The sequence below is a fragment of the Maniola hyperantus genome, chromosome 13, assembly GCF_902806685.2.
Source record: "Maniola hyperantus chromosome 13, iAphHyp1.2, whole genome shotgun sequence".
Lineage (NCBI taxonomy): Eukaryota > Metazoa > Arthropoda > Insecta > Lepidoptera > Nymphalidae > Maniola > Maniola hyperantus.
In genome coordinates this window covers 14,494,927-14,514,882 of record NC_048548.1, presented here as the reverse complement: position 1 = coordinate 14,514,882, position 19,956 = coordinate 14,494,927, and the positions used below count along the sequence as shown (strand labels likewise).

At 36.8% G+C, this 19,956-nt stretch overlaps 2 protein-coding genes across 2 annotated transcripts in view; both read left to right on the top strand.

Moving 5' to 3' along the window:
- The window catches only part of LOC117987489 (15-hydroxyprostaglandin dehydrogenase [NAD(+)]-like), a 385,473-nt gene that overhangs the window by 123,427 nt on the left and 242,090 nt on the right, over positions 1-19,956 (top strand). The gene's annotated exons all lie outside the window — the stretch shown is intronic.
- The window catches only part of LOC117987916 (uncharacterized), a 128,228-nt gene that overhangs the window by 54,930 nt on the left and 53,342 nt on the right, over positions 1-19,956 (top strand). The gene's annotated exons all lie outside the window — the stretch shown is intronic.

Genomic DNA, 19,956 nt, shown 5'->3' with positions numbered 1-19,956 from the left:
TTGTGGACTATTGTTATTGATTTATGCCTGGACTATTCACTGACAAATCGACACCCAGCCTAAGTCCTTGTGGACTATTGTTATTGATTTATGCCTGGACTATTCACTGACTAATCGACACCCAGCCTAAGTCCTTGTGGACTATTGTTATTGATTTATGCCTGGACTATTCACTGACTAATCGACACCCAGCCTAAGTCCTTGTGGACTATTGTTATTGATTTATGCCTGGACTATTCACTGACTAATCGACACCCAGCCTAAGTCCTTGTGGACTATTGTTATTGATTTCTTAAAACGCATATAACTTACTAGCTTATGCTCGCGACTTCGTCCGCGTGGACAACACAAATTTCAACCCCCTATTTAACCCTCTTAGGGGTTGAATTTTCAAAAATCCTTTCTTAGCGGATGCCTACGTCATAATAGCTATCTGCATGCCAAAATTTAGCCCGATCCGTCCAGTTGTTTGAGCTGTGCATTGATAGATCAGTCAGTCAGTCAGTCACCTTTTCCTTTTATATATTTAGATGGGTTAACTTTTAGTTCCGTGCCTGGATAGAACTTCCGACCCCCCGAAGAGGAGACCCACTTCGTCTCGTCGTTCGGAGACTACTACGTTGTAGAATAGAATAGAATAGAACATATTTTTATTCAAGTAAACTTTTACAAGTGATTTTGAATCGTCGTTATCACCACTTGTGTATCATCATCATCATGATCAACCCATCGCCGGCTCACTATAGAGCACGGGTCTCCTCTCAGAGAAAAGGGTTTTGGCCATAGTCTACCACGCTGGCCATGTGCGGATATTTTTTATTTTTTTTATTTATTAAATTAACTAACGGCTACTTACACTAATACATTTAAAAAAAACTTAATTCTGAAAATATTACTTAGATAGACTTGGTAGACTTCACACACCTTTGAGAACATAATGGAGAACTCTCAGGCATGCAGGTTTCCTCACGATGTTTTCCTTCACCTTTAAAGCAAGTGATATTTAATTACTTAAAAAAAAGATTCCGACGAATTGAGAACCTCCTCCTTTTTTTGAAGTCGGTTAAAAACGCACATAACTCCGAAAAGTTAGAGGTGCGTGCCCGGGATCGAACCCCCGACCTCCGATTAGAAGGCAGACGTTCTAACCACTATCACCACTTGTGTGTGACGACTAAATATTTTAAAGCAAAGCAGTCATGATACCTATTCAATTTTTATTTGAAAACTTTTTACGAGGTTTCATGTACTTATTCACATCGAAACTCAAACAAAATGTATGAAAACGTTAGTACGGTGAAGGAAATAGGCTTGTTTGCACACACTCGGCCAATCTACGTCGTAGGACGTACTTTTTATTCGTTCACGTAAAAACTTGTGGCCATGACTTTAATCGTAAAAGCGATTATGTAGTGCAGTGCCAGTGCGGCAAGTAACAAAAAATATTTGTAGGTACAGTGTCACACGTGATAGAAGTAAAACCTTTTCCTTTTACTTTTCAAACACCCGGCTGGCTAAACTTTTCTCTTAATAGTCATCTATATATATAAAAGGAAAAGGTGACTGACTGACTGACTGACTGACTGACTGACTGACTGACTGATCTATCAACGCACAGCTCAAACTACTGAACGGATCGCGCTGAAATTCGGAATGCAGATAGCTATTATGATGTAGCCATCCGCTAAGAAAGGGTTTTTCTTAATTCAACCCCTAAAGGGTTATAATAGGGGTTTGAAGTTTGTATGAAAGTCTGTCAGTTTTGAAGTTAGAATTGCTAAATTTTGCAATTTACACTAATGTATATTATATATAAAAGGAAAAGGTGACTGACTGACTGACTGACTGATTGACTGACTGACTGATCTATCAACGCACAACTCAAACTACTGGACTGGTGGTAACCCTAATGGTGTTAAATAGGGGTTGAAAATTTGTGTTGTCCACGCGGACGAAGTCGCGGGCATAAGCTAGTGTACTATAATATTATAAATGCGAAAGTGTGTCTGTCTGCCTGTCTGTTAGCTTTTCACGGCCCATCCGTTCAACAGATTTTAATGAAATTTGGTACAAAGATAGCTTGCGTCCCGGGGAAGGACATAGGCTACTTTTTATCACGGAAATTCAAAGAGTTCCCCCGGGATTTTGAAAACCTAAATCCACGCGAACGGAGTCGCGGGCATCAGCTAGTGTATAATAATAATGGTCGCTCATAAATTACCGCTCATGCATCAAGGATATGGCCCGGCGTATAAGAGCAAAGTAGGTGGCGGTAAAATGAGCCTCTCGGAGTGGAGACCTATTAGGTGCCCAATAACCTCGCCCTTGCCTTATTTCGATCGAAGACCTTCATAATGGCGGACCACTTGGATTTGTAGCATTTGTTTTCATTGACAACTTACATAGATCACATAGGTGAACAATTTTTTTTTAAAACCAGCCAAGTGCGAAGGTTCCGTACTACTGTCGTATTTTTTCGACATTTTGCACGATAATTCAAAAACTATGATGCATAAAAATAAATAAAAATCTGTTTTAGAATGCACAAGTGAAGACCTTTCATATGATACCCCACTTGATATAGTTATCTTACTTCGATAACTGAAAATACTAATTATTAGCTCATGACCACAATTTAATTTTTTGTGTGATGTAACCATAAATTCACGGTTTTCAGATTTTTCCCCGAATGTCTGCTACAAGACCTACCTACCTGCCAAATTTGAGAACCCTAAAAATGCTGCCCAGCCCAGCTGAATTCTTCTGTCAGCTTCCTTGTCGAAGTTGTTGTTTGTTGATGAACTATTATAGGTACCTAACTAAAAATCAGAATCAGAAGTACAGTAAAATACCTCAAAATAATGTGTGTAGGTTAGAATATAAAAGTTTTATTGATCATGTAAATATTATATGCATGCATATTCCCGAGAATTTCGCTAGCAGTTATGTACTTTGGCCGAACAAATTCGTTTAGTCAAAGCTCACAGCAGATGTAAACTTTACCGACCCGCTTCAACTAAGCTTTGCCAATCACATGTCCCAACTTGAAGCAAACACACTCACATATTTCCATGTTTACATATTGAGAGAAGTTTCTGTTTGACCGTCCATTATGCATAATACGATTCATACACAACTAGCTGACCCGCCCCGGCTTTGCTCGGGTAGAATTTAGAAAATCGGCGTGGGGGTAGAGTTTTCAAAACCCTTAAAAATAGGTACCGAAGACCCAAATATCAACTTTTATGGAAATAACTTGAAAAATTACGGACTTTCATACAAACTTTCGTCTCCTTTTTAACCGACTTTTTTTTTTTTTTTAATAGATATAGCGAGCAAACGAGCAGGCGGGTCACCTGATGTTAAGTGATTACCGCCGCCCATGAACATTTGCAGCACCAGAGGAGCCGCCGATGCGTTGCCGGCCTTTTAGGAATTTGTTGATTGGTTTGAAATTATATTTAAATGAATTGGTTTGAAATTTAAATTTGTGTCGTTCACGCGGACGAAGTCGCGAGCATAAGCTAGTGAAAACTATTTAGATGAAAGCTTTTAAATTTATCGACTTTGCGGTGCGTAAATATATTATATCAGCTTATCGGAAAGCGGGTCGCGGTATTTATTCTGCTATATAATATACATTCGGAGCTCTGTGTTGCCAACAATAAAAATAAAGCGGATAGAATAAACCACAAGTTAATAGTTTTCCAGCGGACATTTTATTTTCTGTATATTTTTGGCTTTGAAGCTTCCAAACTAAACAGACCAGAGCTAATTTAGAAAATATTTTTGAAATTGAGTCACTCGGGAATAAGGTCCTTGGACTGTCGGAATGAAAAGACGTGAATTCGTGACATATACCTACCTAATTAAAGAGAACCCTACCTAATTTTTAAAAATCATGATTTTTATTCGTTTTCAAAATAATTAATTTTTAACGTCATACAACAATTTAACGAAGTCACATGGCATAAACGACAAATATTTTTTAATTTTTTAATTACCTACTCCATTTTTATGTTAAAAAATTTTAAAAAATTGTCGTTTACGGGTTGTGACTTGTGACGTCATTATTCACCTTCCGTACAGCAGCGTGACGTTCATGTTAAAATTAAATAAAAATCATGATTTTTTAAAATTATTCTCTTTAATAATCAATTCTAGCCCCATAAACTACCGCTATGCAAAAAATCACATCATTTTATTACTACAGTTCAAGACCCCTTTTGAAACTATGACCTCCCACGTATAAGGCTACGGCGCTCAGTACTGCACCAAGGAGGTAGTCTAAAAGCTTGTTCAATATCTAGTAGTAAACTCCAGTCTAGGTCCAACAAAGGATCTAGCAATATGCACATGGAATAAAGGCTTAACATGGCTTCACAAGCAGTGGCGTGCAGGTCATAGAGGCATAAATGCACTGCTTACCCCAGTTGCAATAGTTCAATGCATATTTTTCATTATGACCTGCCAGTAAACAGGTTCCTACCTAACTAATGCCTACCCTGGCTTTAAATCCTGTGCACGCCACTGTTCACAAGGTATTATGTGTTCAAAGTTTGGCGCTGGAAATTAATTTGCAACATTGCAGTTGCTTCGTTTGACCTCGCATATTCTAATATCTAATCTGCAGATGGGGCAAATTACCTTTGGGTGTCAACTTCAAACATGATAAAGTTCAAAACTAACTCTACTACTCCTCATAATAAACGCGGAAATATAGTAAGACTAGCTGATGCCCGCGACTTCGTCCGATTGGAATTAGGTTTTTTTAAAAACCCGTGGGAACTCTTTGATTTTCCGGGATAAAAGTAGCCTTATGTCCCTTTCCAGGTCCTTATCTATACCCATGCAAAAAAATTACGCCAATCCGTTGCACCGTTGCGACGTGATTGAAGGAGAAACCAACAAACCAACAAACAAACACACTTTCGCATTTATAATAAGGGTACTGATCTAGTAGTAAACTCCAGTCTAGGTCTAACAAAGGATCTAGCAATATTATGCACATGGAGTAAAGGCTTAACATGACTTCACAAGGTCTTATGTGTTCAAAGTTTGAAGCTAGAAATTAATTTGCTACATTGCAGTTGCTTCGTTTGACCTCGCATATTCCAATATCTAATCTGGATGTGGGGCAAATTAACTTTGGGTGTCGACTTTAAACAAGATAAAGTTTAAAACTAGCTACCACTCATCTTAATAAACGCTGAAATGTAGTATAATAGTTTTTTTGTCGCTTGGTATATTTTTTTTAATGTATAATCCGCCACAATTCCACTGAATACATTTTGTTTGAACAAAGTCAATACTTTGTTCAAACAAAATGTAGCCTGACTTATCACCCAGACCATAATAAAGATTCGATTGAGACAATTCATTCATCAAAATCAGCTCAGTAGTTTAGACGCTACGGTTGGACGTATCTACATCACAATCATTAATGCTCGAATATGGTACATGCCGTGCTCCTGCCAATACGAGTATTATTTATATGGGGTCTTAAGAATTAGGCATTTTAGGAATTTAGGAATAGGCAATTCAGGAAAAAATAACCCTTCCTTTCGGCTTTGCCGTAGTTGTGTAAAACTATTCGTAAATCAGTGCGTAATTATTTTGATGTCTTCTTTTTTAGTCACAATTAAAATTATCTTTTCCCTTTTCCTCTGACTAAAAAAACCGGCCAAGTGCGAGTCAGGCTCGCGCAATGAGGGTTCCGTACTACTGTCTCTACTCCGTGTCGTGTTCCGTGTACTGTCTGTGTTTTTTCGACATTTTGCACGATAATTCAAAAACTATGATGCATAAAAATAAATAAAAAACTGTTTTAGAATGCACAGGTGAAGCCCTTTCATATGGTACTTGATATAGTTATCTTATTTCGAAAATTGCAAACACTAAAATGTAATCACAAATTCACGGTTTTCAGATTTTTCCCCTAATGTCTGTTGTAAGACCTATCTACCTGCCAAATTTCATGATTCTAGGTCAACGGGAAGTACCTTGTAGGTTTCTTGACAGACCGACAGACAGACAGACAACAAAGTGATCCTATAAGAGTTCCGTTTTTCCTTTTGAGGTACGGAACTCTAAAAATAACTAAGAATAAACAACAAATGAAATGTCTGGAGTAAATGAAAGAAAACATTTCGGGTACTTCAAGAAAAACACCTGAAACGTCACTTTTCCTACCCCCAAAGTGCTAAACAACACTACAATGTATTTAAATAACGCAAAGAAGGAGGAAAAAGAGAGACGAGTAATTGACCACGAAATGGCTGCGTCGGGGTAAAAATACCCCGAGTGGGGTAATTTTATTCGACTCCGCGCCATTCCGCTGATGTATGGCATTAATGCGGGGTAATCGGGATGTCACTGTTGCCCTCGGAGTAAAATGGGCCTGAATTGAGACGTATTTTATTAATGTACTAGTAGATACTCGCGACTTTGTCCACGTGGATTTAGGTTTTTTGAAAATCCCGTAAGAACACAGATTTTCCAGGAATTTCATTTACGTGGTTTTAGGTTTTTTAATAAACTCGTGGGAATTTTTGCATTTACCAAAAGTAGTCTACTATGTCCGTCCGAGAAAGTCGATCTGTATACCACATTTCGTCAAAATTAATTAAACGCATGGGCTGTGAAAAGGTAACAGAAAAACCGGCCAAGTGCGAGTCAGACTCGCGCGCTGAGGTTTCCGTATTACAATCGTATTTTATCGTCATTTTACACGATTTTCATACACGATAAATCAAAAACTATAATAGTTTTTGATTTATAGTGTATGAAAATCGTGTAAAATTGACGTGCTTGAAAATAAATAAAATCTGTTTTCATATTATGATACCCCACTTGATACATTTATCTTACTTCGAAAATTGAAAATACTAATTATTAGTTCATGACCACAATTTTTATTTTATTGTGTGATGTAACTGGATGTAACCTTAAAATCACGGTTTTCAGATTTTTTCCCCTTATGTCTGAAATAAGACTTACTTACCTGCCTTTCATGATTCTAAGTTAACGGGAAGTAGGTACCCTGTAGGCTGTAGGTTTCTTGACAGACAGACAGACAGACAACAAAGTAATCCTATAAGGGTTCCGTTTTTCCTTTTGAGGTACGGACCCCTAAAGAGCCAGCCAATTTCACATTTATAATTATTTATTATAATCTGGATATACAATTAACACATCAGGGAAACACATTTATTAAAATATGAAATTCAAATAGTTTTAGTACGTCCGCCTCTTCCAACAGCATGCGCCCAAAATTTTGCAACCATTTGGGAATTGCATAGAAAATGTGCTTTATATCATTAAATTGAATCGAGAGTTATGACTCCCTCAGGCTGCGGCGAGTTACGAACTTCCCGCTGCAAATAAAAGCGACATTATTCTATAAACAACTATTACTGAACTAGGGCCGAAACAGATACAGTTTCATTTTTGTTCAAAGCTAAAATAGTTTTCGAAGTAACTTAATATTTCGTACTGAGAACCGATTTTGTGGATTACATACAGGGTGTAACCAGAACGCTAGCAAAAACTTAATGTTATTGTTATACTACCTAAATCTAAATATATAAAAGGAAAAGGTGACTGACTGACTGACTGACTGACTGACTGATCTATCAACGCACAGCTCAAACTACTCGACGGACCTGGCTGAAATTTAGCATGCAGATAGCTATTATGACGTATGCATCCGCTAAGAAAGTATTTTTGAAAACTCATACCCTAAGGGGGTAAAATAGGGTTTGAAATTTGTGTAGTCCACGCGGACGAAGTCGCGGGAATAAGCTAGTACTACCTAAACACAATCCAGTACCAATAACCATTTGCCTCGTTTTGTAGTTTTAATGATTTAGAATTTTTCAAACCTGTATAGCGTGCAAAACTCAGGTCAATACCCCGACTACGATGCAGAATTGACTCCAAGTGTAGGCCACTTTCGCAACGTTCGTTGACCTCTAGCGTCATTCAGATGTTTTATTTGCAATATATCTTACAGTTTTACAAAATTGTAGGTTTTTTTATATATTTTTTCGCGTTTCTTAAATTTCGCGTTTTTTTCGTGGTATCATATCAGTAATCATCTGTCTTCGTTTTTGCCATCGTTCTGGTAACACCCTGTGTAGGTTACATATAGGGAGCAAAAACAAAAGTGTGGACCAGTAGAGTCGTTTTGACAGACAGGAGCGCTTAAATGTCTACGTTTGAAAAAGTAAATTGCTTAAAATATATGGTTTCGTACCCCAAGGCCAACATGACACTATTATTAAGCCTTCGCTGTCCGTCCGTCTATTTATCTGTCTGTCTGTCTGTCAGCAGGCTGAATCTCATGAACCGTTATATACCTAGGTAGAAAGTAGAGTTGAAATTTTCAGTGTGTATTGTTATTGCCGCTATAACAACAACTCATAAAAAATTCAAAATGGGTGCTATGCACATTTTAAAAAACCGGCCAAGTGCTAGTCAGACTCGCGCACTGAGGGTTCCGTACTACAATCGTATTTTATCGACATTTTGCACGATAAATCAAAAACTTTTATGCGTAAAACTAAATAAAATGCAGCCAGTATTCTTGGCACCATTCCACGCGGTCATGATTTATATAGTAATTAGATAAGGCTAGCTTTAAGTTTTATTGTAATATTAAAAAAATAAAGGTAAAAAAAAAAAAAAAACTGATTTAGAATGTGAAAGTAAAGCCCCTTTCATATGATAACCCACTTGGTATATAGTAATCTTACTTTGAAAGTTGAAAATAGCAATATTTGTTCATGAACATATTTTAATTTTTTTCTTGTGATGTAACCACAAAGTCACGGTTTTTAGATTTTCCCCTTCATGTCTGCTATAAGACCTACCTTTCTGCCTTTCATGATTATAGGTCAACGGAAAGTACCGTTTAGGTATCTTGACAGACAGACAACAAAGTGATTCTGTAAGGGTTCCATTTTCCTTTTGAGGTACGGAACCCTGAAAAAGAACATAGTGTTATATCTTGAACGATAGTAAGGAACTCTTCATGTGCGATTTCGACTCGCACTTGACTGGATTTTGTTCTTTATGAAAATTACAATGGAAATTCAACAACAAATTAAAGTAACAAATGATAGTTATTTTAGGCCCCGAGTGGTGCGAGGGTTCCGTGGGAGCGGCGGATCCTGCCCCCATAGAGGGTTCCGTACGACAAAGTGCGAGCAAACAGTTATTTTCTAAAAAGATATCCCGCGGGACGCGAGTGGCCACAAGCCACTCGCTTAGAGAGTAGACACGGCAGTTTTGTCCGATACATAAAGTAACATTATTACGTGAGACGGAAAGTTGACGCAGAATAAGTAATTCCATTTTTATAATGTCTGTGAGAACATAAATTTTGCATACTCTGGATAAATATAGTACGTTACTACGACATCCCTTGAGGTGGAGTGGAGCAAATATGTTTGAAATAGACCAATCAGGTAATTGACAGGTGACGCGATAATTTTATCATATCACCTCATAACTTTCATTGGTTTAATAAATACAGAGTATTTATCCAATGTTTCAGTTGACAGGCACAATAAAACTGAAGCAAGGGATATAGCCCTACCAGCCCTATGCGCTTAGCAATAGCTAAGTAAATTGCAAACACCTAAACAATCATTATTATTGAAGTAGATATAAAACAAAGTTTTTATTAAACCAAGTTTGTAAGAATTATTCAACGGAATCAGTAAATACGGATCTAAACTAATAGTAACTTGTTCATTTATTTTTTATGGAAACATATATAGTTTGATTTAATACTATGGTCTATAGAAAAGTATGAAGTAAGATAGCAAGGTGATTATAAAAGCCTTGCGTAGCTTATTGCATCCCCGAAAGCCGTTGTGATTTATTAGGAAATAAAAAACAATTCATGAATACTCGCGCGTCTTAAGATGGCAGTCCTAAATGTGTTCTGGACCCGATGGTCGCACACTTTCACGAATATCGTAGTAGGAAGCTTCTCCCCATTGACTGGAGAGCTTCACTTTTGGCTCTTGCGAGATGAATCATCGCACGGCCCAAAATCCCTGTACTAATCAAAAGTAAAATAAAACTCAAATTATTTTAGACGTTTTGTACAATGATCTCTTACACCGCGTTTGTCAAGATTTAAAACGTGTTTGAATTTATTCTGCAGGTATAAGTCCCGCAAATTGCTAATACGCGTGGCCCCTATTTTAGTGACGTCAGCACTAGACTGACGGTTCGAGCTAATGGTATATTTTTCAAAGAAGTTGGAAGTACTACTACGTATTTTTACTTAAATATACGTCAAATGACGTCAAAATGGCGTCATTACGATGTTAATGAGACATGGTTCGAGCGCAATAGCAATTTGCGGGGCTTATAGGTATGTATTTTTTGCTGTGATATCCTAGTGGTTAAAATGCCCGCCTCCTTTTCGGCAAGCCGGGGCTTCGATCTAAGGCACGCACCTCTAACTTTTCATATGGGTCCCAAACCTGAAATAAAATGATTTTATTTATTTTTATTTTTTCGGAGCTATGTGTATTTTAACTTAAGGGTTTAATAATATCACTTGATTGATGAATAAACGTGAGGAGACCTGCATGCCTGAGAGTTTTTCATAATATTCTCAAAGGTGTGTTGAGTCTACCAATCCGTTGGCCAGCGCGGTGGACTATGATCTTTGACTAACCGGTGACATTTGACGTGATATGAAAAAATAACCCTGTCTATGCCTCGCGCGTCGGGAAAAATATCATTGTACGAATTTAAAAGTTATTCACTTTGAGCACCTTTTGAAGTTTATTTTAGCATGTTTCTTTGTACCTTTGATAACCCTATCGCATTGTTTAGCTTTCAAAGGCTTTGCTGTCTCCATATTAGCTTGTCTGAAACTGGGAACACAAAAACAGCGACTTGTGGTTCAATGTGTTTGCCCTTTAGAGCTCAAACTCATTAGGGACAAAAAATTGGCAATCAGTGGGGACTTGACGACAGGAGGTAACAAAAATGTGGTTTTCTTTTGATTTTCAAATTATTTGTAGCATCAAAAATTATATGTAGGAACTCGTATAAAAAACTGTACCGCCAAGTGATTTAGCGTGGAAATGGACAAGGCACATGAGTTGTATGAAGACCGATAGACGGTAGACCGATAGAGCCCAAGGTACTAGAACAGCGACCTCGCACCGGAAAGCTCAGCGTTGGAAGACCCCACCCCCCACTCAAAATCAATCTACCATTATGTAAAGATTTTTATGATTTACCATTATGTGATTAAGGCGAAATGGGATTGAAGTTGTACACGGGTGCTTTCTAACCCAACATACGTTGCGGGCGAACTGGCGGGGTATGGAAGCGGTATTTATTATAGTCTGGGCCGCCCGAGCCAGTGGCGTGCAGCTCATAGAAGCATAAACGCACTGCTTACCCCCATTGTAAGAAATCAATGCTTACTTTTTCATTATAACCTGCCGTAAAACAAGTTCATACCTAAATGCATACCCTGGATTGAAATCCTGTGCACGCCACTGGCCCGAGCGCTAATTTGTTGCACGATTTTTATGAATAAAATTTATATTTAAAATTCTATGTGCCCTGTTACCATAAAATAATACCGTTATCTTTATCGTTTAATATACTAAGAAGTATATTAAACGTAACGTAAATGCGAAATTTTATTGAAATTGTTGAATTTATTCAAATTCCAAGTCCCTCAGCGAGTTATGGAGAGGGATAAGTTAGGAGTTTCCCTGAGGGATACGATCCGGAATGAGGAGATCCGCAGGAGAACTAAGGTCACTGACATAGCCCAAACTATTAGCAAGCTGAAGCGGCAGTGGGCAGGTCATGCCTGTCGTAGAGGCGATGGCTGTTGGAGCCGGAAAGTCCTTGAGTGAAGACCGCGTTTAAGCAAGCGTAGTGTGGGACGCCCTCCAGCACGATGGACCGACGATATAAAGAGGCTGGCGGGAAGTGGCTGGATGAGGAAGGCTGAGGACCGGGTGTGGTAGCGCTCTTTAGGGAAGGCCTATCTCCAACAGTGGACGTCCACAGGCCGATTATGATGATGATGATGATGATCGAAATTGGTTTTACATGAATCTAATAAAACTGGTTATTCTCCTAATGGTCGTCTACAAAATGCGTATTTTGGGAAAACTTCGCGATTTTTTTGTATCGAGCCAAAATGTGCCAATCCCATTCGTGTTTTGGCTCGCGAAATTCATTAAATACTTACTTAATATAAAAAATAAATAAACAAATTTGTAGTTTTTGAGGCCAAAACTTGATTCTTTGAACCTCCGAAATGTGTCTCAATACCGCTATTGGGACGCATTTCGCCTTCATAGAAATGTGTTACAACCCGCAGCAATGACAAATACAACGCAGAGAAATAGATTCAAATCAATATCGGAGCTACAATTTGCAATTAATTAAGCCTGGTAAGTAATTAAAGCTTCGTATTTTATTCATTCGATTTTAGAAATAGAAAATGAATGGCAAAAGTGCAGTTGCATTCAGATCTAAGTAATTAATTCCGCATAATGAACTCATGATACGTAGTGCGGACTCAGCTGAAAATATGCGGAAATTTCGCGTTCTCGTTTGAATTATTCTATCGCAAAATGTTCTATATTTAGTTTCATGATGAAATACTTGTCATAGTCACACGACATGAATTAAACTTTCGAAAGTACCCACCCTAGTATGAGTTTGCACAACTCGAAAAGGGTTAATGGTTTTTTTTGAGTTTCGATAGTATAACGTCACAGCTATTTCAAAAGCTGCTTATTTTAAATCGTCATCATCATTATCATTCCAACCCATTGTCGGCCTACTACGAGCGCGGGTCTCCCCTCAGAATATGAATGATTTAGGAGTCCACCACGCTCGCTCGCGCACGCGCAAATCAATTATTAACCTCACTTTACGTTGTTTGTTAAGATCTCACGTACAAAATACATCTTGATAAACAAAAAAAGTGGCCAGGGTGATAAGGCCAAAAAATGATCATTCTTCACGTTCTAATAGGAGCTTAAATGCATTTAGCTATCTCGCTTTAGCAGTAAGGGTGAGATGTGCCACTCTAAGCTAAGCCAGAGTGCACTCTGGCTTAGCTTAGACTTAAGACAGAGTTAAAACGAGACAGAGCTATATCTCTTACATAAAACTGTCTCGTTTTAACTCAATCTTAAGTCTGAGCAAAGTCAAAGTGCGCTCTATAGATCTCAGCCTAAGAGTCACAATAGGGCTACTTCTACACGTATTTGTTCTGAGCCTAAAGATTTTTCATTCTGAAAGGAGACCCGTGCTCAGTCGTGATCCAGAGTCAAAGTCAAAGTCAAATGATTTATTCAAAATAGGTAATAAATTACTCTTTTTGATAGTCAGATGTTGGATTTGTAAGATATAGTGGTGATAATTATTACGCAAACTTAAAACTAAAGCTACGAGGGTTCCAAACGCGCCCAGGTCTGAGAAGAGCCCACAACAAACTCAGCCGGGTATTCTTTCTCCATTTCAAACCCAGCGATGGGCTGTTCATGATGATGGTTATGATTGCTTTCATTCTGAATTGCGCCAGTTTTATACAGTTAATTTGAATTTATTCGGTTAATTTATTCATTCTGAAAGCGACCGTCTTATTAGCGATTCTGTTTAAATCTCTATTGCGATGGTGCCCGGGAATATTGCGATGGTGCCCGGGAATATTGCGATGGTGCCCGGGAATATTGCGATGGTGCCCGGGAATATTGCGATGGTGCCCGGGAACTGGGAAGGCTATTTTAGGACGGCGCGCGGCGGAACTAACGAAATATTACTCCCAATTTACAGAGAAAGGCAAATCCCACGGGAATTTAACGATAATATTTACTCACTTTATAACGAATCATTCCCGATTTCGCCACAAAAATATGGATTAAAAACTCAAGGGAGTGAAAACCAAGAAAGAAACATAAATCGATAATACATCGTAATACATCTAAGTTTTTATCTAGTGCTTTGGTCTAAAAGTGTGGTGTAAAATGTTCACGTTTCATCTAAATATTTAAAAGGAAAAGGTGACTGACTGATTGACTGACTGACTGACCGACTGATCCATCAACGCACAGCTCAAACTACTGGACGGATCGGGCTGAAATTTGGCATGCAGATAGCTATTATCACGTAGGCATCCGCTAAGGTAGCTCGCCAACAAACTGGCTCACCAGTTTGGCGAGAAAATAATAATGTAAATATTTGGTGTACCTACGATTGTTATAAATACAAAAAAAAAAAAAAAAATATATATATTTTTAAAATTAAACCCCTAAGGGTGTGAAATAGGGGTTTGAAACTGGTGTAGTCTACGCGGATGAGTCGCGAGCATAGTTAAGTCTATAAAATAAAAATCAAATAAAAAATAGAACATATTCGGGTTCGATATTCGGTTTTGGGTCAAAGTTCACTAAATACCAAAAATTTCAAGTTTTTAACATATTTCATCTACGAGCTAGAGATCTGTGACACGCGGACAGACGGACACCGTTTTACGCTTTGGGTACAGTACCCTAAAAACTGTAAATGTAGGCACATTGCACAACACACAAAAGTCCGTCATGATTAAGCCCAGTAGACACACGAGCACTGAATCAAGGTAAACATTTTTATGCCCGGCTTTATTCGAATGCTGCAACACATTAAAAAAAAATCAATTTGAACGTTTTCCTTTTGAAAACGGATGGATTTTTAGCTCTAATGGATTGCGCGGACTCTTCATTTATACATTTATACATTCCGTTAAAGGACAGACTCGGTATTTATACATTTATTATACAATCCATTAAAGGAAAACACAATTTGCGTACTAAGCGACTTATATTTCAATGTTGTTTCATGAATAAATGCAATTTCTTTTGAAACGTTTTCTCGACTATGATATTTAGTTTTTAAGTTATAAAAAGATTCTTTGCGTACTAAACGGCACATTTAAATCCTACTTCTTTAATGTTACCCATACTAATATTATAAATGCAAACTGCATTCGGGAAAAAATCTGAAAATCGTAAATTTGTGGTTACATCACACAAAAAAAATTAAATTGTGGTCATGAACTAATAATTAGTATTTTCAATTTTCGAAGTAAGATAACTAGGTATATCAATTGGGGTATCATATGAAAGGTCTTCCCCTGTGCATTCTAAAACAGATTTTCATTTATTTTTATGCATCATAGTTTTTGAATTATCGTGCAAAATGTCGAAAAAATACGACTGTGGTACGGATCCGTCCTTCGGTTTTTTAATGTCAAGTCCGTATTTTGTTTGTTATTAAATTTGCAATTCCCAGTCATTTGCCTCTTGGCTTGTTGAGAAAAACCTTTGATAAATCAAAAGAGCTTGACTCGGTGATTCTGATAATATTTTTTACATAAATAATATCTTTGTGACAACAAGGTTTTTATTTAGGCCTGGAAGGCTTTACTTTACAGCTTTACAAAAGTTGAGTATTTCTTATCCTCTAGTAATTTCAACGCATTTCTAGACACAAATCTAAGAAAATAAGTTAGGACATTTCCTTAAATAACGGTTATTTCTCAAGATTCCTAACGTCGTAACTTATTACATCACACTAATAATTATATTATGTAGGTATGTGTGTGTGTATGTTTGTTATTCTTTCACGCAAAAACTACTAGATGGGTTTGACTGAAATTTGAAATGGAGATAGATTATACCATGGACTAATACATAGGCTACTTTTTATCCCGGAAAATCAAATGGTTTCCACGTGATTTCACATAAACTGAAACTTAACTAGTGATCTAATATTTCTCAACAATATAGGGTTGTATTAACGCAACGACGCTCTTTGTTAGAAAAATATACTGTCACCACACTCCGCGCAGCGTGATGAACTAATAAATCCACGTCACAAGGGTCGAGCGAGCTATCAATACAACGACCAGAGGGGTGTCATGTAACAGAGTTTGACTGATCAACGCACAGCTCAAACTATGGGCGAATCGTGCAGAAATTTGGCATGCAGATAGTAATTGGGTATTTTCCTACTTTTGAATTTGATAAATAATATTATTACTTTATTATAAACTAAGATAAACATAATTTTTTTTTTTATTTATTTTTTTATTTTCTTTATTGGGTTTACCAACAGCTTAGTCATTCACAAATACAGTCACAAAAACAATTTTAACTAAGTAAAATACAATCACAAAATGACAAGCTTATTATAGGCAACCACAGCATGCATAAACTTAACATACATTTCCTAAAGCTAATTAACAAAATTAACAAAATTAAATTACATTACATAAATAATACAGATTAATATAAATAATACATAAATAATACAGATTAATGATTATTATTTACATACAAATATTTGTTGTATGTGTATACTTATTTATTTAATTATTTTTAATTTTTAATCATCACTTCGCACCTATTGCTTAATACTATATCTAGAAATTTTCGCCTAAACTGAGCATAACTATTAGAGAATATGTCTATTTCACTCTGTTGACGCACGCTGTTGTTATAGAGATCAGAGATTCGAGGAATGGCGGAATGTTTACCTAAGTTAGTTCTGCAATACCTGACATATAACAAATTACAAGGGTGCCGCGGATAATTCATGCGTGGTGCTTTAATCGCAAATCTATAAAGCAGTTCAGAACAATCAACTTTGTTATTAAACAGCTTGAACAAGAATGTCATGGCTATTAGATTTCTTCTATCCCCAAGGCTAAGTTTTTTGAAAAAAGCAAGTCTTTGTTCATAGTTGTGAAGGTTTAATCTAAAACGAAAAGAAAGCTGTCGCAAGAACCGTTCCTGGACACGCTCAATTCTTTTGATCTGGACTTTAGTGAACGGTGACCAGATCATACAACAATATTCTAGTCTGCTTCGTACATAGCAGTCAAAAAGTCTTATTATAGTAGTACTTTTCTTAAAGTTTTTGGTACATCTAAGAACAAATCCAAGTGATCTATTTGCCAGGTTCAGGGTTTTGTCAATGTGAGGGATAAAACTCAGTTTACTATCTATAACAACACCTAAGTCACGAATTGAGATAATGACGTAGTTACGCTGAAAAATATATTAAAATCCAACAAGGATTTACAAAGTTACAGGCATTTTAATTTTGGAGTGGGAGGGTCTTCTATCCCTTTCTCGCAAAACGAAAATTTGTATGAAACCGCACGAAGCTACTATGGCATTAGTAAGGTGTGACGTCAAAATGCTATATCGCTATCTATGTCTAATCAGAAATATTTAAATGTTTATAACTTTTTGTTATTTGATCGCTTTAATTAGTGTTTTCAGTTAACGTCATCATTTTTATCCTAGTTTATAATAAAGTAAAAAAAAATTGGAGTCAAAATACCCAATTAGGTATGACAAAGACATCTGCTAAGAATTTTTTTAGAAAATTCAACCCCTAAAGCTTATTTGAATCAAAGGTCATTACAATTCCACTAGTTCAAACGCCTATTTCACCCCCTTAGGGGTTGAATTTTCAAAAATCCTTTCTTAGCGGATCTGGCATCCGTCATAATAGCTATGTGCATGCCAAATTTTAGCCCGATCCATCCAGTAGTTTGGGCTGTGCGTTGATAGATCAGTCAGTCAGTCAGTTACCTTTTCCTTTACACATATATTTAGATGCTACCCACCTGCCAAATTTCATGATTCTTGGTCAACCGGAAGTACCCTTTAGGTTTCTTGACAGACAGATAGACACACAGACAGGCAGGTAGACAGATAGACAGACACACAGACAACAAAGTGATCCTATAAGGGTCCTGTTTATCCTTTTGAGGTACGGAACCTTCAAAATAAAAATAAAGGATATTTTTTTGCATTGACTGTATTTTTAAAAAACGTTGTTTGCACATAGTATCCAGTTACAGCAAAAAGTCATCGTTCCGTGCTCTTTATTGACCCGGATTCCGGAAATATAGTGAAATAGAGCCTTTTGACAGCCGCACAATGCACGCAAAGTGTACAAAAGCTTATAATATCAATACCACTTCAAACTGAATAAAAAAATAACGCTTATTGATGCTTTCGTTTATTCATACAAGCTTTCCCATTTACCATTACCCTCCTGACAGTAATTAAAAATAAAATGAAATTATTAATTTGAAAGAGCGGCAAGAATTCTTTTAATCATACTCGTAATATGTTTAAAAGGAAAAGGTGACTGACTGACTGATCTATCAACGCACAGCTCAAACTACTGGACGGATCGGGCTGAAATTTGGCACGCAGATAGCTATTATGAAGGCATTCGCTAAGAAAGAAAGGATTTTTGAAAATTCAACCCCTAACGGGGTAAAAATAGGGGTTCGAAATTTGTGTAGTCCACGCGGACGAAGTTGCGAGCATAAGCTAGTTATTTTAAATTACCTTAAAGTGATAATCATCGCAGCTATTTCCCATTTCCAAGTTGCTATAATTAACTTAACGAGTATCTAATAATTTTAACTTAAATAATGTCATAGCTAGGTATTAGCTAACATTAGAATCGACTAAATCCAGCTTTATATTATGAACTTAATTCAAACGTCTGTTCTATGGCAATACATATATACAATATAACATATATACAAATAAAACACCGAGCTAAAAACTGTATTTTTAAGCAAACAACTTTTTATTCACCATTTTCCTTGTTTATAAAATATTAACTTGGCTGCTATTTATCTAGCCTATAAAGCCTAGATTTCGCAAGCAAGATTCTCTAGACCTCATTGAGTAGAGTACAAAAATATATATTTTATTTATTTATTTATATCTTAAAAAATAAAGAAATGGGGAGCAGTCAAATGTGTCAGTTTTAGACCGTTTTTTGGACGGGGTCTATCTCCAAAAATTAAATTAATTAGAAATATTGAATTCTGGTATATCATCTACCATAAATTATTATTATTATACTGTATTTAAACATAAATACTGAAAACAACGATTTATAAAATAATTTGCAAGCTGTGACCACATCACCACAACAAACAAATTGTTTTTTTTTGGGTTTTTCTTTCACGGTTTGCAGCGATTTCTATCTCGGAAATGTAATATTTCACACAATAAATCTATGTGCGGAACCCTAAAAGAGTGAGGCCCGATTCGCACTTGACCGGTTTTTATATGCCGCAATTGTATTAAACCACAGAGAAAAATACGGTGTGTTTTTACTTTTTATACAAACAAACTTTTTATTTACCACTTTCCTTGGTTATAAATAATTTCCATGTTTTTCCTCCAGCCTGTGGAGCCCAGATTCGCGCACGGGCGTATTGTACCGAGATTCAGCCCGTTGTCACAATGCCCAGATTTTCATAAATTTTCATACATTGCGCTTTTTTATTTACACGTCGGGATATGAAATTAAGTTTTTATCCCGCTATGCTGTGTGATAAAACTGTCTAGCTGCTCATCCTTTGTGAAATAAAACGGAGAAACTATTAAACTCTTGTGACTTTTCATTTATGTTTTATTTTATCTTTCAAGTGTTGGCGTTAACCTATTTTATCTCAGTTAACATCTATGAATCACTACCTATTGTGTTTGTTGATTTGTTGGTTTATTGGTCTGTTGGTTTGTCCTTCAATCACGTCGCATCGGAGCTTGACTTTTCGGAATTCAGCGCTCTTTAACCATTGAGCTATAGAGGCTCTTTTTAAACGTTTCTCAAACGGTTCAAACTACCTACTCTTGTTTACCTACTCGATCGGTGGTTTTTGCATAAAAATTAATTACTACCAAAAGCGTACTTTTTCTGCATTGAATTGTTATTTACATACCCAGAGCAGGCAATACGGTCGGTATCATTATGTGGGATCGTGAAATACGGGCCCCGGGGGCGGGCGGGAACTTCAAAAGTTCAACCGAACATAAAACCGGCATTATACTCGTGTCTTGTCCTCGGATTAGCTGAAATATT